This window comes from Miniopterus schreibersii (genome assembly GCF_964146895.1).
Source record: "Miniopterus schreibersii genome assembly, chromosome: 7".
Lineage (NCBI taxonomy): Eukaryota > Metazoa > Chordata > Mammalia > Chiroptera > Miniopteridae > Miniopterus > Miniopterus schreibersii.
The window spans coordinates 20,056,842-20,075,660 of record NC_138108.1 but is presented as its reverse complement, the minus strand read 5'-3'; the positions used below and the strand labels follow the sequence as shown (position 1 = coordinate 20,075,660).

At 41.1% G+C, this 18,819-nt stretch overlaps 1 protein-coding gene across 2 annotated transcripts in view; it reads left to right on the top strand.

The window, feature by feature from the left end:
* PARD3B (par-3 family cell polarity regulator beta) overlaps nucleotides 1-18,819 on the top strand; it is an 853,033-nt gene that overhangs the window by 765,083 nt on the left and 69,131 nt on the right. The window lies entirely within an intron of this gene.

Below are 18,819 nucleotides of genomic sequence, written 5' to 3'. Positions count from 1 at the left end.
GACTTTCTCATCTGTGCTAACTCCAGGTGGAAATAGAAGGAAAGGAGGATGGCAGCTGGTTAGATACTTTATTTTACAGGAGAAGTTTGAAAGGAAGGGACTCTCTGATTATTCATTTACAAATACTATAAAAACTGTTTTCTACCTCTGCTGAGCTACTCTTTAATTATCGCCCTTAATTTGTTTCTTTAACCCAATAGTGTTGAACCCAAACCAGATTTTGGTATCATTTCATCAGTTCTCTGTAAAAGTCTAAACGAAATCATTGTTTTTATGCTGTAATCAAATAAGTTAGCCTATCTCTGGCTCAAACCCAAACCAAAATACCGAAAAGCAAAAAGAGAAAGTTCAGAACCACATTATTTTTCCATAATATGTCAAAAAAAAAAAACCCAAAAACCCTATACTGTACTTACATTCGAGTAAAAAGAGACCTCTTTCTGCTTCTAATGAGCAATTAATTCCAGCTCAGGATGTCGAGTTTAGAATAGGTTAACTTCCCCCAAACCACAACCGTTTGTGTTGGATCATGAAACACAAAATTACAACTTCTACAATAATCACATTCTTTTCTTCAGCTGCAATGGGGGAAATGACCATTTTATGTAATATAGGAAAACCCATAGCAGAGACTCCTATGAATTCCAGATTCCCTAAACTATTCTCAAAGCTGTTTAAAATCAGTTGGACACGTTTTATTTTAGCCGAGCCCCAAAGTCCTGAAATAAACCTCGGGTACTAAATTTTTTTAATGAAGATGTTTAGAGTAGAAGGTATGAAAATCCACGTCACTGGCATTTATAGCACACACACCGCTTAGCCATGAGAGTGATTAAAACTCTACGTGAGCCGTACCTGTGTTCAGGTTCCCCGGCCCGGAGCATCCCTTCCACGGCCTCCCGAGCGGAACCAGCCCATCGGGGCACCACAGTGACCGTCTCGCTCTTTCAATTTAAGGAAATTGTTGACTCAAAGTCATTCTGAAATTTAACATCTTTTGCTTTTTGTTAACTAGTAACTAGTCTGGTGTTATGATGGGAAACAGAAAACACACAGAAAGCTCTCTCTGAAACAGGAAGAATACTTGAACCAAAGAAAAACCCTAAAATAATAATAATCACTGCAGGGGCCCTGGAATATTCTCTACAAGAAGAATGACCATTTTTGAATATAATTGTCATGACACATACTAGAGCCTGTGACTTTACAGGCCTCCTCTGAATCTCATTAATTTCTCTGTGTCTGATTCTGAACCTTGAAATCACAGTGCTAATTTTCAGAGCGTTTATGAGAAAGTGCAAAAGGTGATGCCACTAATTTCAGCTCGGCTGACAGGAAAACTTTCCATTTAGTCAAGTAAATGATCTAAGAAGAAAGGGTAGCGCATTGTTATTATAAACAACTGAGAAATTGTTTCTTCTCTATTTTCGAGATAAGGCTTTCATAGAGTAATGGCGTTCTCGGGTTTTATCTTTATGAAGCTTTCTTCAGATGATTTAGCTCATTCTGTGTCATCTTTCATGCAGCCTGTTCCCAGACATAGCTCCCTTCCCTAGTCCCAAAGCCAAGGCCACATGCGAGGGAAACAGATTTTCCTCAATCCTTCATTCCTTCGCTGGTTTATCCAGTCCCTGAACACTTGACGGTTTATCCGTGTGTGTTCATCAAGCCCAACACTTACCAACAAGAAGGAAAACCTCATTGGGGTGTGTGTGGGGGGGTGTGTGTGTGTGTAAGATATTAATGTTTTGCAGTTACTCCTTTAGAGAAACAGTAAGAAATGTTGTATGGGAAAGACATTCCCTGTCTAGATCTGATGTCTTTTGTCTAATGAACCTTTGGGCTCACTCTATGGTAACGGATACCCCCAAACCATGTGGAGATACCTCCATTTCTCAGTTTTATTTTTACACCATCACCGTTGTCAAGGGTCACAGATTGTTTCCAAAAGCAAGTCTGTTTTAATTGTAATTTTCATATATCTCAGCCACTTTTCCTTCCTTCATGTATTTAGTATGACCAGGCTTCCTGTTTTCTGTGCAATCCCCTTTATGGTAATTTCCAGGTTTAAGTGGTCAGGCGGCCCTTCAGCAGCAATGCGCTCTGTGTGTATGTGGTTATGCGGGAATCAGAGGCTCACATTCCAGAAGAGGGGCTCATGGTCTCCCAATTAATGTGAGTGATGGCAGGAAGAAATCTGTTAACATTGTACTCAGATTGGTGATTGGGAAAAAATGCTATGGGATTTATGACCTTGTGGCTTACTTGTGGTTCTAGAACTATTTTACAGTTTTCCAATTCTTGAAAGTGGATAATGTTCTCCTTTCTCTACATATAGGTGCATATATGTAAGCTTTAAAAAATCTAATCCTTAAATACATGGTGAAGGGGGAATGAAAAATGACAAGCAAATAGGAAAAAGCTGACATTTTGTTTCAAGCACTCAATATTTCTACTTCATTGATTCATAAATTTATCAGAAATTGGATTACCTTCCCAATTAGAAGCTCTTGCTACTTTTCTAACTTTCTTGAAGATTTTCATCTCTTTAGAAGAAAATCTGTTCATGTCTTATGATCAATTAAGAAGAAGAAACCCATTTTCATTTATGTTGTGTCACTTTGGCCCCAGGATTGAAGAACAAAATTTCAAAGCATATGTTTTATTCATTTATTAATTAATTCCTTAGACCTTTATGTGTTGGCAACTTTGTACCAGAAAGTTACTCGACTCTGAGAATCCAAAAGTGAATAAAGAGTTCATGTCTGGTGGGAAAGGCAGACAGGAAACATAATTTAAAATATAATGAGATAGTTAGAAATAATTGTTCAGGAAAAAAAATGATAAGCGAACACATAGGAAAGAGAAACTAGCCAAGAATTAATGAGCTAGGTTTGCTTTTATCCCTGTCAAGTTTCCCCTGGTGTGTTCAGCCTTTCCTTTGTCTGCATTTAGGGCACTCTGCTACTCCATTGCCCTTTGCAACTTTTAAGCAAATATAAGGTGGCTTTTCACATATGTTTTGCGGTGACACTTGTCTTTAGGCTCAAACTCTTGTTTTGAGGTTTTGAACATTTGTGCATCCCGTCTGTCCCAATCACTGACTGAGACTTGCCCTAGAGGTTAGTTTTTCAATCTGTGTGTCACAACTTATTAGATGATCATAAGATCAGTTAGTTGGTCACAATGGACATTTTGCAAGATTAGAAGAAGAAAAATAATAGAATAGAATAGAATAGAATAGAATAGAATAGAATAGAATAGAATAGAATAGAATAGAATAGAATAGAATAGAATAGAATAGAATAATAGGAGGCATGACAAGTAGTAAATGTGAGTATTGGTCAGTGACATTTTTGTTTCATATCCAATGCATGCACACACACACACACACACACACACACACAGACTAGTTTATATGTGAACTATATTTCTCCTTATGTGTTAGGATTTTAAAAGGCTGGAAACTCTAGTCTAGACTTTAAGTTCCATATCTGATTGGTGTACCATTTCATTTGCAAGAACTCACATGATATTTGTTTCCGGGCGCTCCAATTTTTTATGAATGAATGTTGTTGAATACATCCTATTTGAAACACGTAATGACTGGCACAGAGTTTGTTTTTTTTATTATATCCATACATCAATGCATATATATTGATATATAAAGATAGATATGTACACAATTTGCACATATTTTAATAAATTTTAGTGTAGCAGTCAGTGGTTTATGTACCCATTAAATAAACATATTAAAGGAGGTTACAATTATAGAACCAGAAGTATTTTAAAGACTAGGTAGATATAGTTGGCATACACTAGCCTTTTTTGTTTTCCTGAAATGACTATTTTTTCCTTTTATATTTAAATTTTTTATCATAAATGTAACACATGGTCACTGTAAAAAATTTTAGGTAATTGTTAAAAGTGTTAAAACAAAAATTTGGTCTATAAATGGTCTATAATAGATGATTATCTGACCATACAAGAAATAAACACTCTTTATGTTTTGGAGTATTTTCTTTCCTATAAATACATGCACATACATGCATGTCACATGTAATAATTAAATGGGATCCTGCTGGATATGCTGTTACTTAAGCTACTTTTTCCACTTTCTGTTATATTGTGAGTATTTCTTATGCCATAAAATAATTTTTTAATGTGAATTGAATGTTTATTGCACAGTATTTTATAGAAATGATACTTGATAATTGATTAATCACTTTATCATTGTTGCATTTTTAAGTTATTTTCATCATTTCTTATCATAAGTGATGATGTAATAATTAGCATTATAAATAAATCTTGGCACTCATATGTTATTACTTCTTTATCATAAATTAATATAAGACACTATTTAATATAAGAATATGAAAAAACAAATTAATACAAATTACCCAACTTGCCTCGAGAAAAGTCAGTAAGTTTATATTTTCCCCAGCAGCATATTCATTAATACAGTCAACAAAGAGTAATGGTCTGTTCTATGCTGGTTTCTTAGCAGCCCTATTAAAACTGAGTGTTTTTATTTTTCTTAGTTTTTACCAATTTGATAGAAAATATCACTTATTGTACTTTCATTAACTTACCATTGAGATTGAGCATTTTACGTTTTTATTGGCCATGGATATGCCTTCTTTCTATCAATTTTCCATTTTTGTATGACAGTGCTTGCCTTTTTCTCTCCCGAGTGGTAAACATTCTCGATATAAAAGAAATAGTAAACCTTCACAGTAAGTATCATTCAGGTTTTTCCAACTTTGTCAGTACTCTCCTAACTTGATGATACTATAGAGAGAAAGAAGCTTTTATTTTTTGTAAACAAACCAGAGGTTTTGATTAGTGGTTTTTTTCAAATAGCATTTAAACATCTATCAAGATGATCATATGTTTTTTTAATTTTCCTATTAATGTGATGATTTATATTAACAGAGTTCCTAATACTGAAAAGCCTTACACTCCTAAAAAGATACATCTATACTCACATGCTGTCTGTTTTCCTTTTAAATTAAGATAGAGCTGGGCACGGGTTGCTGCCATTTGATTTGTGATTTTGTATCTATATTTGTAAATGCAGTTGGCACCTGAGCTTCTCTTTGAACTCTAGGAGCTGTGCCTAGAAGGGGCCACCTGTTTCTAGGCTCTGTAACAGTTTCCAGTCTAAAAGTTACCTCAGGGTCAAGATTTGAAACAACTCACCCGCAAAACCACCTATCCTAATGCTTTTGTTGTAATTCTTCAACATTCTTTTCAACTTTTGCAATAGATAGAGATTTTGGAAAAGGAGACATTTCCTCCTTTACTGAATTTTGGAAATTTGCTATATTTTCCTATAAAACTACTTATTATATTGAGACTGTCAACCTTTCAGTATATTTTGTTTTTCACCATTTAATATATTTAATAATCCTATTTTTCTATTCTGATACATTTATTTTTACTTTATTAACTTATTTTTCTTTCCTTATGAAGAGATAAAGCAAACTTTTAAAATTATTTTTTATTTAAATCATTATCTTGTTTACTGCCAATACTTTTTAAGTCTGTTTAATAACTATAATTTTAATCAATGAGTTTGCTTTTAAATTTAGTTCAGTGTACTTCCAGAAGTGTTACTATCTTAATGTTCTTATTTTTTCTTGGTATTCTCAAATTAAAGATTTTACTTCTTCTTTGACTGCGAATGACTTACATGATCATTATTTTTAAGAATTTAGGTCTATCTAAAATTTTATTATTGATATATAATTTTAATGCTTTGTAGTCAAGGACAGTGACTTCTGCAATTTTGGCACTTAATAAAAGTTGACATACATAATTTTTGCCATTTAAATATTTAAACTAGTTAAATTAAAACTAATGATTTCTTTCTATAAATGTTAATTATTTAATTTAGATGTATTGAGTGCCTCTTGTATTCCAAGCACTGTTAAGGTTCTGCGGATATAGCAGAGAGCAAAACAGACAAAAATCTCTGCCTGTGCCAGTTGCATTGTAGTGTATAACATATTGTATCCCTATATTTTTTAAAATATAAGTCAGCATAGTTGTTATGCACGCAATAAATTTATTAACAACTTCCCAGGAAAAGAACAAAAAAAGAGACCACCACATTAAATGTAAGCTTTTATATTAAGAGCCATCACCGTTTCACACAGGTTTAAGCATGATAAATGTATGTCCTGCAACTGGTAAAATAATCTTATAAATTATATTGTTTCCAATATTGTATATATTTATTTATCACCACCTGTCAAAGACAGATAAACATTAGGTTAAAGTCCCCATCTACTCTTTTTGTCCTGAGGCCTTTCAGCATCTTTTTTTTTTCCAGTTCTATCTCTTGTAAAAGGTTGAATTATGACATTTGATTCATTCTGGGGCTTTTTCTCCCAAAGAAATGTTTAACTCGTTTATATCTATTATCACAACTGGCATTATTCTTTCTGTCCTTTTGCTTTAGGGTTTCTCTTTTGTACACCTTTTTCTGTTTGCTATTTTTACCCCATGTGCTGTATTTTCTGTGATCATTTTATTTAGTAACTTTAATCATACTGACTTTATGAAAACATTCTTTATCTCATTTTCTCTATCAAATTCAAAAATGACGTAACCTCCATTGAGTTCCTTCCGCGTGAAAGAAACAAAGCGACAGGGCTGTGTGTTGTCACGACTTCCCCTCGCGCTTTTAACCTGTTGTAGTTTAGGTCCCATCAGTTTTAAGGAAAAATGTGTAGTCTCTCTTTTCATATTCTTTTTTTTTTTTTTTTTTTTAAGAGGACGTTTATTAAAGCCAGGGACAGTGAAACAAAGAAGGGCCTAGGACAGAAGAAGCAACAGGGGAGTCGGTGGGGCAATGAGCCTGGGCTGGGCTGCTCACTGAGAAAGTCAGACAGAAGGGGGCCGTGCGGACAGGTTCAGGGGGGTTGCTGGGACGAGCGGCTGCTGCCTGGTTGCAAGTGTAGTGGGGTCCCTTAGGGTCTGGGAGATGCACGCCTGTGGGGGAAAGGAGAGTGGGAAGGGACAGGCGCAGGTGTGCTCCTGGAGGGAGAGCATGCTCTTTGCATGTTCTTCATGGGGTATGTCCCCTATCCTGTGAGGATGGCCTTCCGTGTCGAATGCCAGTCCTTTGCTATGACATCTCGAGTTCTTTATCTTGATCCCTCTCTAGGTTAATCTGCTTACCTGTCTGAGTAACTTTACTTCAGGAAGGATATACAGATAGTATATTTCTAAATCCTTGAAATCTGATAATATCCTTTATATATAAATCTCAACTCATAACAATGCCTGGTGCTTTGAGGTTTATAATAAATATGTGTTGAATGAATGACATACCTGCTTCCCAAGGGTTTTTTTCTTAGAAATTCAATGGTATTTTGGTTTTTAATGTTGGTGAGGGAGAAATCTAAAGCTGATCTGATTTGTCTTCTTTGTAAGTAACCCGTTTTCTCTACCCAGATCTTACAGATTCCTTCTTTATTCATGATATTCGAAAGCTTCACCCAGGTTAGTCTTGGTTAGTGTCGGTCTCTTTTCATTCATTTTTGCCCGATTTTTATTGAATTCTCTCTGTTAACAGCTCTATGTTCCTTTCTTTCTGTTTCCTTATTTGAACGCACGGATTGTGTTCTTGAGAAAAGGTGGTTGAAGCCTCTGGATTCTCATCACCTTGCACCTGACCAGAGAGGAGCCCAGGCTCGGGTGGGGCCTGGGGTGGCTGGCGGGCCGGCGGACATGCATGCCTCCTGCGTGCAGCTTCAGAAGACAGGAACCAAAATCTGATCCATGCCTGGGGGACTTGGCTTCCCTTAGTCTCTCAGATGGTTTCCCTGAAATCTGTGAGCAGGGCCAGCTTTCTGGGCCCTGATTCTGATGGCCCAGCCCTCTCATGCTGCATTAGCTGTGGCTGTGTCCACACTTCAACTTCATACTATTGCCCAGCAAATCAGGAGAGCGCACTTTCCAGCTCTTAGATTTTTTTTCCCCACTGCAGTAACCACCTCAAGAACCCTGTAGTCCAGAGAAAAGAGAAAATCCGCATTAGCTCATCAGCCCGTAACCTCACCCTCAGATGGAGTGGTTTACCCTCTGCCCACGCCCAGGAAGGTTGGTTGTGAGCTGGCATGGTGCCCTTTCAGCTTGGCCCAGGGCACCGTTTCTAGCAGATACTCCTCGGTGCCCAGCACGGGTGCCGTTTTTACCTGTTTTATATGCTGTCGGTCGTTTCGGCCAGAATCTGGGAGCTCTGTAGTAAATTGCCTGTGCCCACGTTGCCATTGAATCCAGAACTCGATACCCATTGTAACTCTAAACTTTCTTTATGAAGGGCTTTCTCGATGAATCAGCGTGATCCAGGACAGTTTTATTGCTTCACAAAGACCATTTTCCGAGCTGCAGCTTGTTCTCATCTGCACACAGTGAGACAATGCACAGCTAGTGGTATGACTGGAAAATGTGACGGCTTTTTTCCCCCTCCTACACTGTTACCTCCTCTTTTTTAAAAAAAAAAAATGGTCCTGCAAAAGTGAGACATGGGTAAAACTTCCACATTGGCTTCCTTGCCATTTCAAGAAAAGGACCTCTGCAAAGTGTGGCAACAAAGCTGGTTTCCTGATTGCACATCAGTGTAACCCCATTAGGGCTAAGCTGAGAAGACCACAGACATCCAGAGGGTTAAGTTGCTGTGGGTTTTCTTGTTTGCATTGAAGAGGTGAAAAATAATTAGAATGTAATGCAATGTGCTGCATATATGTAATTACTTATCAATAAAAACAAGTTTTATTTTCTCTGCCAAGCAGCATTGTTATAATTGTTTAAAATGAGAAAATACCTACCACACACTTAGAGATAGTGGTTGCAAGACTTGATTAACTCCTAGGCTGAGGTCTGCAGTGCAGATGCTAATCTAATAACAGAATTATGTTTATAAAACAGTAGGAAATCCTCACTGTGTGTTTAGAACAGTGCACATAATTCCCAGCATTATTGAAGGCTTGTCCTTTCTCACACTGCACTAATATTCACCCTTCATTTCTGGTGACAGCTCTATCTCTATGAGAATTTCAAAAAGGGCCTGGTTGACTCCCTGCCCCCTAGTCCCATCTCCCCTGCAGGAACTTGGGTTCCTAAGGGTCCAGGAGTTGTGCTTCGTTCTGGGAAAGTACAGCAAAATCTGCAGGATCCTTTGTCAAAAGTTCTCTTAGAATCAAGCCAGTCCTGCTGTGATTGTTATGGCCTCCTCCTGTCAGTCAGGGTTTGGGGCTCCGCCTCCTCATGAGTATCAGATTTTCCACTGAGGCTGATATCTCAGGTAACCCCAGAACCCTAGGGTTACAGTTCCTATTGGAATTCCTTAACCTGGATTGGTCTCCCATTTGAACTTGACTCAACTGCTTGCCAACCTGTCACAGACCATCTTGAACAGATTCTGTTTCACGGTTAGGTCTAATCTCTCCTTTTCTCTCCTCCCCTACTTGTAGTCATAGCTACCCTGTGTTGGTTGTGGGGTCGTGGTGTTTGTTTCTACCCACCTTTGTGCAGCTATCATTGGCCTGGCCGATGCAATTGCTGCCTTTCTATTTGGTAGTGACAAAACCTTAACTTTAAAGCTGATTCCAATATTGCAAGGTAGAGTGGTTGACTTTCATGGCCTGTTTTCCTAAAATGTTACTAAGTGTGTGCACCCAGAAATATGCTAGTCAGAAAGCCTGCAGGAGCTCACAAGCTTCAGTACCAGAAGTATGATTCTCCAACTTGATAGCAAGCTCAACTTTGATGTCAAATTGCGCATCTTCTGTTTATGGCACTTACTGCCTAGCCATATTTCCATTTTTAACTCGGAAACAAACATGACAGATGCCACATTCCATATCCCTACCTTTTTTTAGTTCTAGTGAGGAAAATAATGTAAGATGCTCAATTAATGGACGAGGAAAATATTTTAACTTACAGGATTACCACTGAACTTCTGCCTAGTCCTTCGTCTTTCATGATGATTGCCTTTTTGTAGAGTTTAAAATTCCTGAGGTATGCAACAGCCAAAGCGCAACGTTGCTGCTTTTATTTCCTAATGCTTAAAAGTGGTATCTGGGGGTAGCATGGAATGGGGAAGACCACTCTTCATCAGTAATGAATAGTGATTGTAAAATAATTTTAAATGACTTTAATATTTATATGTCCACAACCCTTTTCCAGGTAAATTCTATTCAGAAGCACAAGTGTCCACTGAGACTCCATTTGGCTTTAAGGGGGCTGAAGAAGCCAAATGAGGGCCTTGCAGCTATAAGTAAAACAGCCCACGCACAGAGGCACGATCAGACATGCGAGTGGAACTGTAATGAAAGTTACCTTGAACAAGTCAGTTCCCAGGATGGCGGCCATCTCTCATTCATAAATATGCTTGATACAGTGAAGTGCAGCTTCTGGAAAGATAATGGAGGAGATCATTAAACAATCTACTTGGAAACATAAACACACACGCTCATATGCACACACGGCAGGGAAACAAGGAACACTGGTTAGCACAAATCTTGTCAAAACAACCTAACGACCTTCTGTAGAAGAGCATGTGGCCTCTGACAGGGGAAAAGAAATAGACAAGTCATTTCTGACTTCAGTAAGGGTGTTGATTCTGTGGTACGTGACCAACATCAGCAAAGGAGAGGAGAGCGTGGGGAGAGTCATTAGTGCTTCCGTTTCAGTTGGCCACAGCATACCAAGGCTCCTCTGTGACGGTAACTGACCAGGACAGTGAAAGATGGGGCCACTGGGGACTCTTCTGCCCCATAAACTTTCTGGAGGTCAGCCATGAGAACCCCTTCTGCCTCTGTTTCAATGTATAAAGGCAGGTGCAGAACATACCCGATCACACTCTATCTGAGCCTCCACTCTTCATCCCATGATGCTATTCTTGTGGAGAGTCCACAGTTGATAAGCGCTTGTTTTAATCATGCACCATTATTTCTAGGTTTCTCTCATGAAAAGGAGGAGGGTTGAGACACTTCCATAATCATTTTAGGAATAACACATATGAAGGTCCTTCTCCTATAATGCATAGGCCTCGCCTCACTACCTTTTTCAAGGAGCTGATGACTGCATGATGCAATCACAGATGGGTTGGGGGCTGTGGAGGAGAAATCCCTCATGGTCTGTGGTGCACAGTGATTCTTACTTGGTCAGAGTCCCTCACAAGCATCCAATCACTATGGTCACCAGCCAGTGGTCTACCCGAGGGATCCAGAAGATGGGTGAGATAGTGGTCCCATTGGCCATCGTATCCTACCCGGTGCCCTCACAGAACTTAGGCAAGATCTTGTGCATGTTTCAGCCCAACACTATGTTCAGCCTCATGCTGACTGCTTTGCTGCCCCTAGACAGATGCTTGCCAAATTGAATTCTTGGTGGCCCACATGGGTAAACTGAGTGAGAGCCATCTAGTAATCTCTGAGAACAAGGTACATACTTTTGACACCTGCTCTCTGTTCTCATCTTCAGCCACTTCTCTCCATATCAGATGATACAAACTTAAATATTCAACAAATTAGCATGATGAGGAATGCCAGCTAGAGGGTCACTGCTGAGATTATTTTAGGTGATAGATAGATGATAGATAGATGATAGATGATAGATAGATAGATAGATAGGTAGATAGATAGATAGATAGATAGATAGATAGATAGATAGATAGATAGATAGATATGGCAAGGGAAGGTAATTTGGTCAGTGTCTTTTACAATGTTCCAAATAGCTACCTGACATGCAGGCAATTACACCTATGGGGTGAGCACCTCATTCAAGTCTTTTTACAGATTAAATCAATGTATGTTCATGGATTTTGAAATAATAGATATGGCTATGGTGGCATGACCCCACTTGAGTATTAAAAAAATTAACTTCCAACATATTTTAATGCAAATGTTACCTTTGTAAGTGGATGACCGGAAAGGAGTTTCCATGGTAACTTGAGGGAACACATACCTGTTTGTGATAGCTTCTCCATGAGGAGAGCCAGGCATGGGTTGGGGATATGCTTTGATGTCTGTTGAAAAATATAAATAAATAGCTGACAGCATTGGGTGAGTGAATGTTTAGAAGATTTCACTTTATTTGTGGTTAATTTAGAAAATAAACTTTCACAATGAACTGCTGAAACACACACTTGAAACAAGCAGATGATCCATCAGGATATTTTTTAAATGTGATCTGTCGTATGTGACAACAGAGACATCGGTTTACGGGAAACAGATCAGGGCCGCGTTGTCCCCACAGTCTTTCCCATTCTGTTCAGTCCTTTTTATCTAGACTGCGGTCTTCCCTGGGAATCACTGAGGCCTTTCAAAGCTCTGAGATTTCTGGTTTTTTTCTTTCTCTCTCTCATTTTTTACCTCAGAAAATGTTATATAGACGCTCTGCTTCTGGAATTGAGAGCCAGTATTATGAGGATATCACCAAAAAGGAATATATTGATTATACTTCACTTTCTCTACTGGCCTGCCTGTTTGAGTTGGTGGCCTTTTGGAGGTGCCATTAGCTAGAAATGAGTTTGACATCCACAAGCCACTACATGGTTATTTTCCCCTCTTCTTACAGATGTAGCATCTAGTTAAAGAAAAGCTTGTGTCGCCTTGGCCAGTGCGGCTCAGTAGTTAGAGCACCAGCCCATGTACCAAAGGGTCACAGATTTGATTCCCGGCCAAGGGCACATACCTGGGTTGCAGGTTCAATCCCCGCCCCAGTCAGGGTGCGTGCGGGAGGCAACCAATCGATGTGTCTCTCTCACACCGATGTTTCTCTCCCCCCCCCCTTCCACTCTCTCTAAAAGTCAATGGAAAAAAGTATCCTCTGGTGAGGATTAACCAAAAACAAAAAAAGCTTGTGTCTAAGGTTTTTTTCTTTCTTTTTTTCATTCCCCCCAGGTTATTAGAGGAGGGAACAGATGCATATAGTTTCAGGGAGTATTTCTTTGAAGCGCCATTGTAGTCGGCGCACTGACAGGTCCATGCCCATGGGCTCTGGTGCGGGCTGAGACGGGCCGGAGGCGCTGGCTGCAATTACCCATCTGGTGTCCATCTGGTAGCACGAGTGAAAGATAACACCGGATCGCAGAGAAACTGCACCAGCTGCCAACGTGGGATAAGCAGGCAGAGAAGGGTGCCACCCAGCAGCGCTGCGGAGAGTAAGGCATGTCCGCAGGGTACGCACACTTCACCGCGGGAGGCAAAGGACGGCGTGCGAGGGGCCGGTGGAAAGGAGGCGGCGCCCACCCTCGCCGCGCGGCTCGCTCCGTGTGGACCCGTCCTCTGCGCCGTGCGCTTGCCGGCGGAGTCTGGGGAAAAGTATCACCCCACCGTGCCTGAGACCTTTGGTGCCGCAGCCGGCCCGCACTGCTAACAGGCCTTGAGGACTTCGGGGTGAGGCTTGGGCACCAGCGTCATAGGGGCATGGGTCAGACGTCCCCCGACACCACTTCGCAGGAGTCAGTTCAGTTCTAGCAAAAGTAAGGACTTTGCGGTTGCTGTAAAATGACTTAGACATTTATCGACTCATTACTTTCTCCTTGGCTTTATGTCGCCCTTTTCCGATTTGCTTCCTTCAGGAATGGAGTGCGCGCTGGCTCGTAGGGCAGCTAGTGGCTGAGGGTGGGCTGACACGGCGGCAGGGCCTGCCGTCCCCAGGGGGTGCCCTTCCCTCCCCGCAGCCACAGGGCCAGCGCCGGCTCCGGAGCAAGGCCGTGCTTGCGACGGCTGCTCGCCGGCAGCCTTTCCTGTTTATTTCCTCCGTTTGCTCCGCGCTGTTGGTCCCTGCCCTGCTTTTTGTCTCCGTGACCAAATGAAGTGAGGCGCTAGAGTGCGAATTCAGTGACGCTGCGGTCACCGAAGCAACAGCACACTCTCATGTGGCCACTTCTGTGCGTTGGAAGGGCTGTCTTTAGAATAACACCTTGCGTGTGTACAGATGGTAATTTAGAGACGGGCATGTATTTTGAAAGACATTATCACGCTCATTACCTCTAAGCAACTCAGTGAGGACAGGAACCCATCTTTACAGAAAAAAAAACTGAGGCTCAGAAAAGTCACTCGATTGCTGCCAATCACATCGTTAGCTTTGAACCCAGATCGCAGGACCCAAGTCTGCAACTCTTCTCGCTTTTGCATGTCTCTGAACTTCTGTTCCCGCCTTACGAGAGGGAATATTTAACTACTTAAGGACCCTTGCCGTTTCCCATAGAATGACACAGAGACAGCGGGGGAAACTGGTCGTGGAACGACATGTCCTGCCCTGTGGATGGTTGGGGAGGTGAGAGCTAAATTGATTTCCTCTCTTTCATAATCTCCTACAAAATGTTTCACCTGCTTCCCCTGAGCGATAAAGCAAAGAGCCGTGTCTTGCGGGACTGGTCACGCGGAGGCCCGAGCTAAACGGGGCAAGAGGAGGCAGCGGGGGAGGAGGCAGGTGGTCATTTAGGACACGAACCACCTGCACCCGCAGTCACAGTCACTGGGTACCGCGGGATCACTAGCAAAGTGCGGGGATGGAGGGGAGTGAAGGATGAGATGTCAGAGGGGAGGGCTTATGATCCAGAAGTTTCGCCGTGGACTTTGACCCGTGCAGAAAAATCCGTGGCAAAGCCGAGGGAACTGAAGCCCGATTCCGTGAGGAAGAACTAAATTGCATGCTCTGCGCCAGAAAATATAATATTGTAAATCTACTTGCTTTTATTCTTCCAACTTATGGGACTCAAGTTCTTTTGCCATAATTTATACTAATTAGTCTTTCCACTTAAATCAAGAGGGGAACTGCAAAATGTAGCCGTCCCTGGTCTGTTCCTCATTAGAGACAATTAAGAGTTAGAAGGACGAAAACACATCATAGGATTAATGATAAAAAGCCACCCAGAGAGGGAGACATAAAGCAGGCAATGGTCTTCCTGCGCTGGACAAAGGAAACAGCTAGCCTTCAGGGTCAGCCCCTCTTCCAGCTGAGCCTAAGCAGGGTCTCAAGCAGAATGGCCTGGCCGTGGTCCCCTCCCCGCTGTATTCTCATCTGTGCTTGTCATATCTCCTGTCCTATTGCATTTATTAAGAAATGTTCTCGCTCTCTAAATTCAATTCATTAGTTTCTCTCCATGGATAAGAGGTATGGCATCACTGATGAGAGAAAAATAAGTACTAAGCTAATCAGCCTCAGTGAATTCCAGTCTCGCACGTTATTTTTATGGAAGCTTTGCCCCGGCGTTGAGACCGGGCACAAAGACGCAGGCGAGCGCCTGGATGCGAGATGTCCCAGCGCCACGCTCGGAGCCCTGCTGCTTGTATCATTTCACACTTTCCCGAAGGGGGGAAGGAGGAGATTAGGGAACGCTTAATTGCCTTATAAACTGATTGACAAATTGGTGATCTGATGCATATGGATGATCTCTTTAGTGTAATGGCTCGGGAGCCGCTAACGGAGATCATCAGGAGCCATGATTTGCTCGCCCTCCGCAGGGTTATTACAGAGAGGCGGAAGGATGGGCTGATTATTTTCTTTCATTTCTTTCTCTTTTTTTTCCCCCCTTGAATGTTTTCTTTACCTCCAGGGAAATGCATTCTAGCAGCGTGAGCACCACTATTAATCAACACTTGCAGCAATAAGCAGTAAGTGGAAAACGGTGACCAGAATCCGTGAACGCGCCGGCAGAGCTGTCTGAGTTTTCTCTCCTTCGTGATCATGCCTCGGCATTCGCACGCGGGTAATTTATACAGAACGAATGCTGGCACCCCCGAGGTGCAAAGATTTATAGAAGCAGCGTTTATTTCTTCATCCTTTAGCAAAGAAAGAGAAATCGTTTCTGGTCATGATGAGTAATATTTTAGAGCCTTTAAAAATATACTTGCTATCCTCATGTTTCTTTGTGTTATGTTTAGCCAGCCTTCGCTTTTGAACACGGGGCCTGTGAAAGACAAAACTGTTATTTTCTTGTCTCTTAGTTTTCTTAGAACTTTCACCAAATAGGGCGGTGTGAGAAATAATCGAGAATTCAAAACATACCTCAGGTCCCAAGCTCCTTCTGAGACCCGGGTGGTGTTTTTGGCAATGTGGCCGGGGCGGGGGGGGTTGTAAAGTTACTTGGGTGGCAAAACAGTGCTGCCAGCCGCACCTGCGAGAGTAGCTGTCGAAATGATCTGGCTCAGGGCAGGGGATGCCGCTTTTCCATTCGGTTGCCACTTCCATTCCACCGAGCAACCGTCCAGTTCATACCATCCTGCTGCTGGTAGGATGAAGCCCGAGGCGCCAACACCGAGTGTCTCTGACACTTCGCTACGTCGGTGAGGGCTTGCAGGGACCCAAGGGCCAGGAGCATGTCTGAAAGAGCGAGGGGGAGACCAGGCCCCACAGGAGCATGTGACACCAGCCCGCTGTCTGAGGAGAGCGCCCGTCATTAAAATCAACGCAACTTAATTAAAGCAAATTACAGATAGATACATCTATAAATAAGATATTAAAGTGTGCTGCTGAATGTGATAATTGCTGCGTGTTTAGCAATCAGTGTGTGTGTTCTGCTTTCGCCAGGAGGAATTCCTTTCAGTGGAATCAATGGAGCTTTATTAAAAACCATCCAGATTAGGAGAAATGACGAGCGTTATAATAACACAAAATCACTGTTTCAACTTCCACTGCAAAGAAAGGAAAGCAAAATATGTCCATCCCTCCTTTTTCACTCAAGGAAAATATTAGATATATTCTCTTTAAGATGTAGATATTCTGAATTTATAAATTTTAACTTTTGCATTCTCCTGAAGGAAGGCGGGGGGGAAATAATGAACATAAATAAAACAGTTCAGCATTGGGACCACAGTGCGAGGAACATGCCAGGGTGGGGATATGTCATTTTATACCTTGATGACAGAAGACAAATAAATGGAGTATAGACTTCATTTATTTGCCTTCTGTCTTTAAGTGGCTTATTTTACCATCTTACCATAACTAGATGTTTGTGTATGAAAGTTTTCGTAGTTAAATTCAAAATAATAAATGTTGGAAATCAAAGCTCAATTTCATCACTTTCCTTACTTCTCTCACTACTTAACCCCTGCCACCTTTTATCCTAAATAAGCATTAAGCTTGTGGCCAAGAGACATCTCTTTTTTCAGGTAAATTTTTAAATATACATTTTTTTAAAAATCTGTCATCACCCAATTTAAAAATCAATAACTGAAAACATAATAAAATCACTCCCATGTGACCAAAATCATTCTCAAATTTCAGAGAATAAATACTAAATTCTAAACTATACTAAATTATAAAAAGACTAAGATTTCAATGTTGAATGCTCTAAGAGATGAAAAAAGGAATCACTAGACAGCCAGCTACTTCTAGGAGGCTCTAGTAAAGGCATTTACGAAGACATCTTATGCTGGGTCACTACGTGAGCTTGTTGTTGATTTTGGAAAGAGAAGAAAGAAAAAATGAAAAGAAAGGAAAAGGAAAGTAACAAAGGGAAATGGATGTTTAGAAAAGTGATTTATAACATTTTCACTTAAATGTTGATTTACTGAATATCTTCCAGGCACTGGTCTAGGTGATGGGGAGAGAGAACCAAGGCCTTGCTCTCAGGGAGAGAGACCATAAGCAACTGAAGATCAGCTATTGGGCCACGATCGTTTCCATGAAGAAATAAAGCCAGGCTACGGGGCTAGAGCATGATGCTGGGCCATTTTATACAAGGTGGTCAGAGAAAGCGTCTCTGGAAAGACTTTTAAGCAGAGACATGGGCAAAGTGAGGAAAGAAAGCATGTGGACATCTGGAAGAGAAGGCATTCCATGCAAAAGCCCTGTGGTAGCAACTTGCTTGGCAAGTCAGAGGAGCAGTGAGGAGACCAGCTTGGGTGGAGCAATAGAGCAAGCAAGATAGTGCGGGGAACAAGCCAGAGAGGTCGCTAAGTGAAAACTGTGGGAGTCGTTTGCAGCAAGATTATTAAGTTCACTCTACTTAACTGTTCTCTCTGATGGTTATTTCAATTTTCCAAGATGCATATACAATGTATAACACTCCTGCTTAGAAAATAGTAAAACGGGTAGACATTGGGTATAGCTTGCTATGTTCTTTTACAGCCCAACTCTAGTGAATAATTTTCAGGGTAACCTTATGATTTCACTCCAGACTGAGTGAAATCTGGCCATTATACTCCAAATTTGTTCATAATTTCGACCTGTGAGTTTTCCACTCTACAGAGGGGTGTGTGCAGATGAGAATGGGCTTCTGTCCTGAATATGTCTCTTAGCCCCATGTGTGCCATGCAGACATATTGCCCACATAATCAAATCTTCTCTCCTTCCTTTTGATATTGGCAGCACCATGACTGTACCAACCTATGAATTCTACAGGTAATGGAAAAAGGAAGTAGCAACAGTCACTGATCACAGACAGTTCCCTTTGTTTGTCATGTGCTCTGTCCTCGTGTAACTGTCCCTTGGAGTTGTCCTCCACCAACAGGTAGAGAAAGGGGCAGAGTCGTGGTCCTAAGACTCCTCACTGTGGGACTTTCTCCATCTCTAAAGATGTCATAGGACCTTTCAAAACTAAACAGTTTGCAGCTCTGTGATGGGATACCAAAAACAGCATGGCCGGTGTGGTTTATTGTAATTTGTAAGTGAAGATTCATTCTGGTGAAACTGAATACTGCCATTCTAGTCACACAATATTACTACCATAATTGGGATATTTGTAACAAAAAATATATATTTGCTTCAGAAATGCCTGAAAATACTGATACAGGGCCTGATTTACTGGGGTTCTTTAATTCACAGTATTTGAAACCACAGGGCATGTGA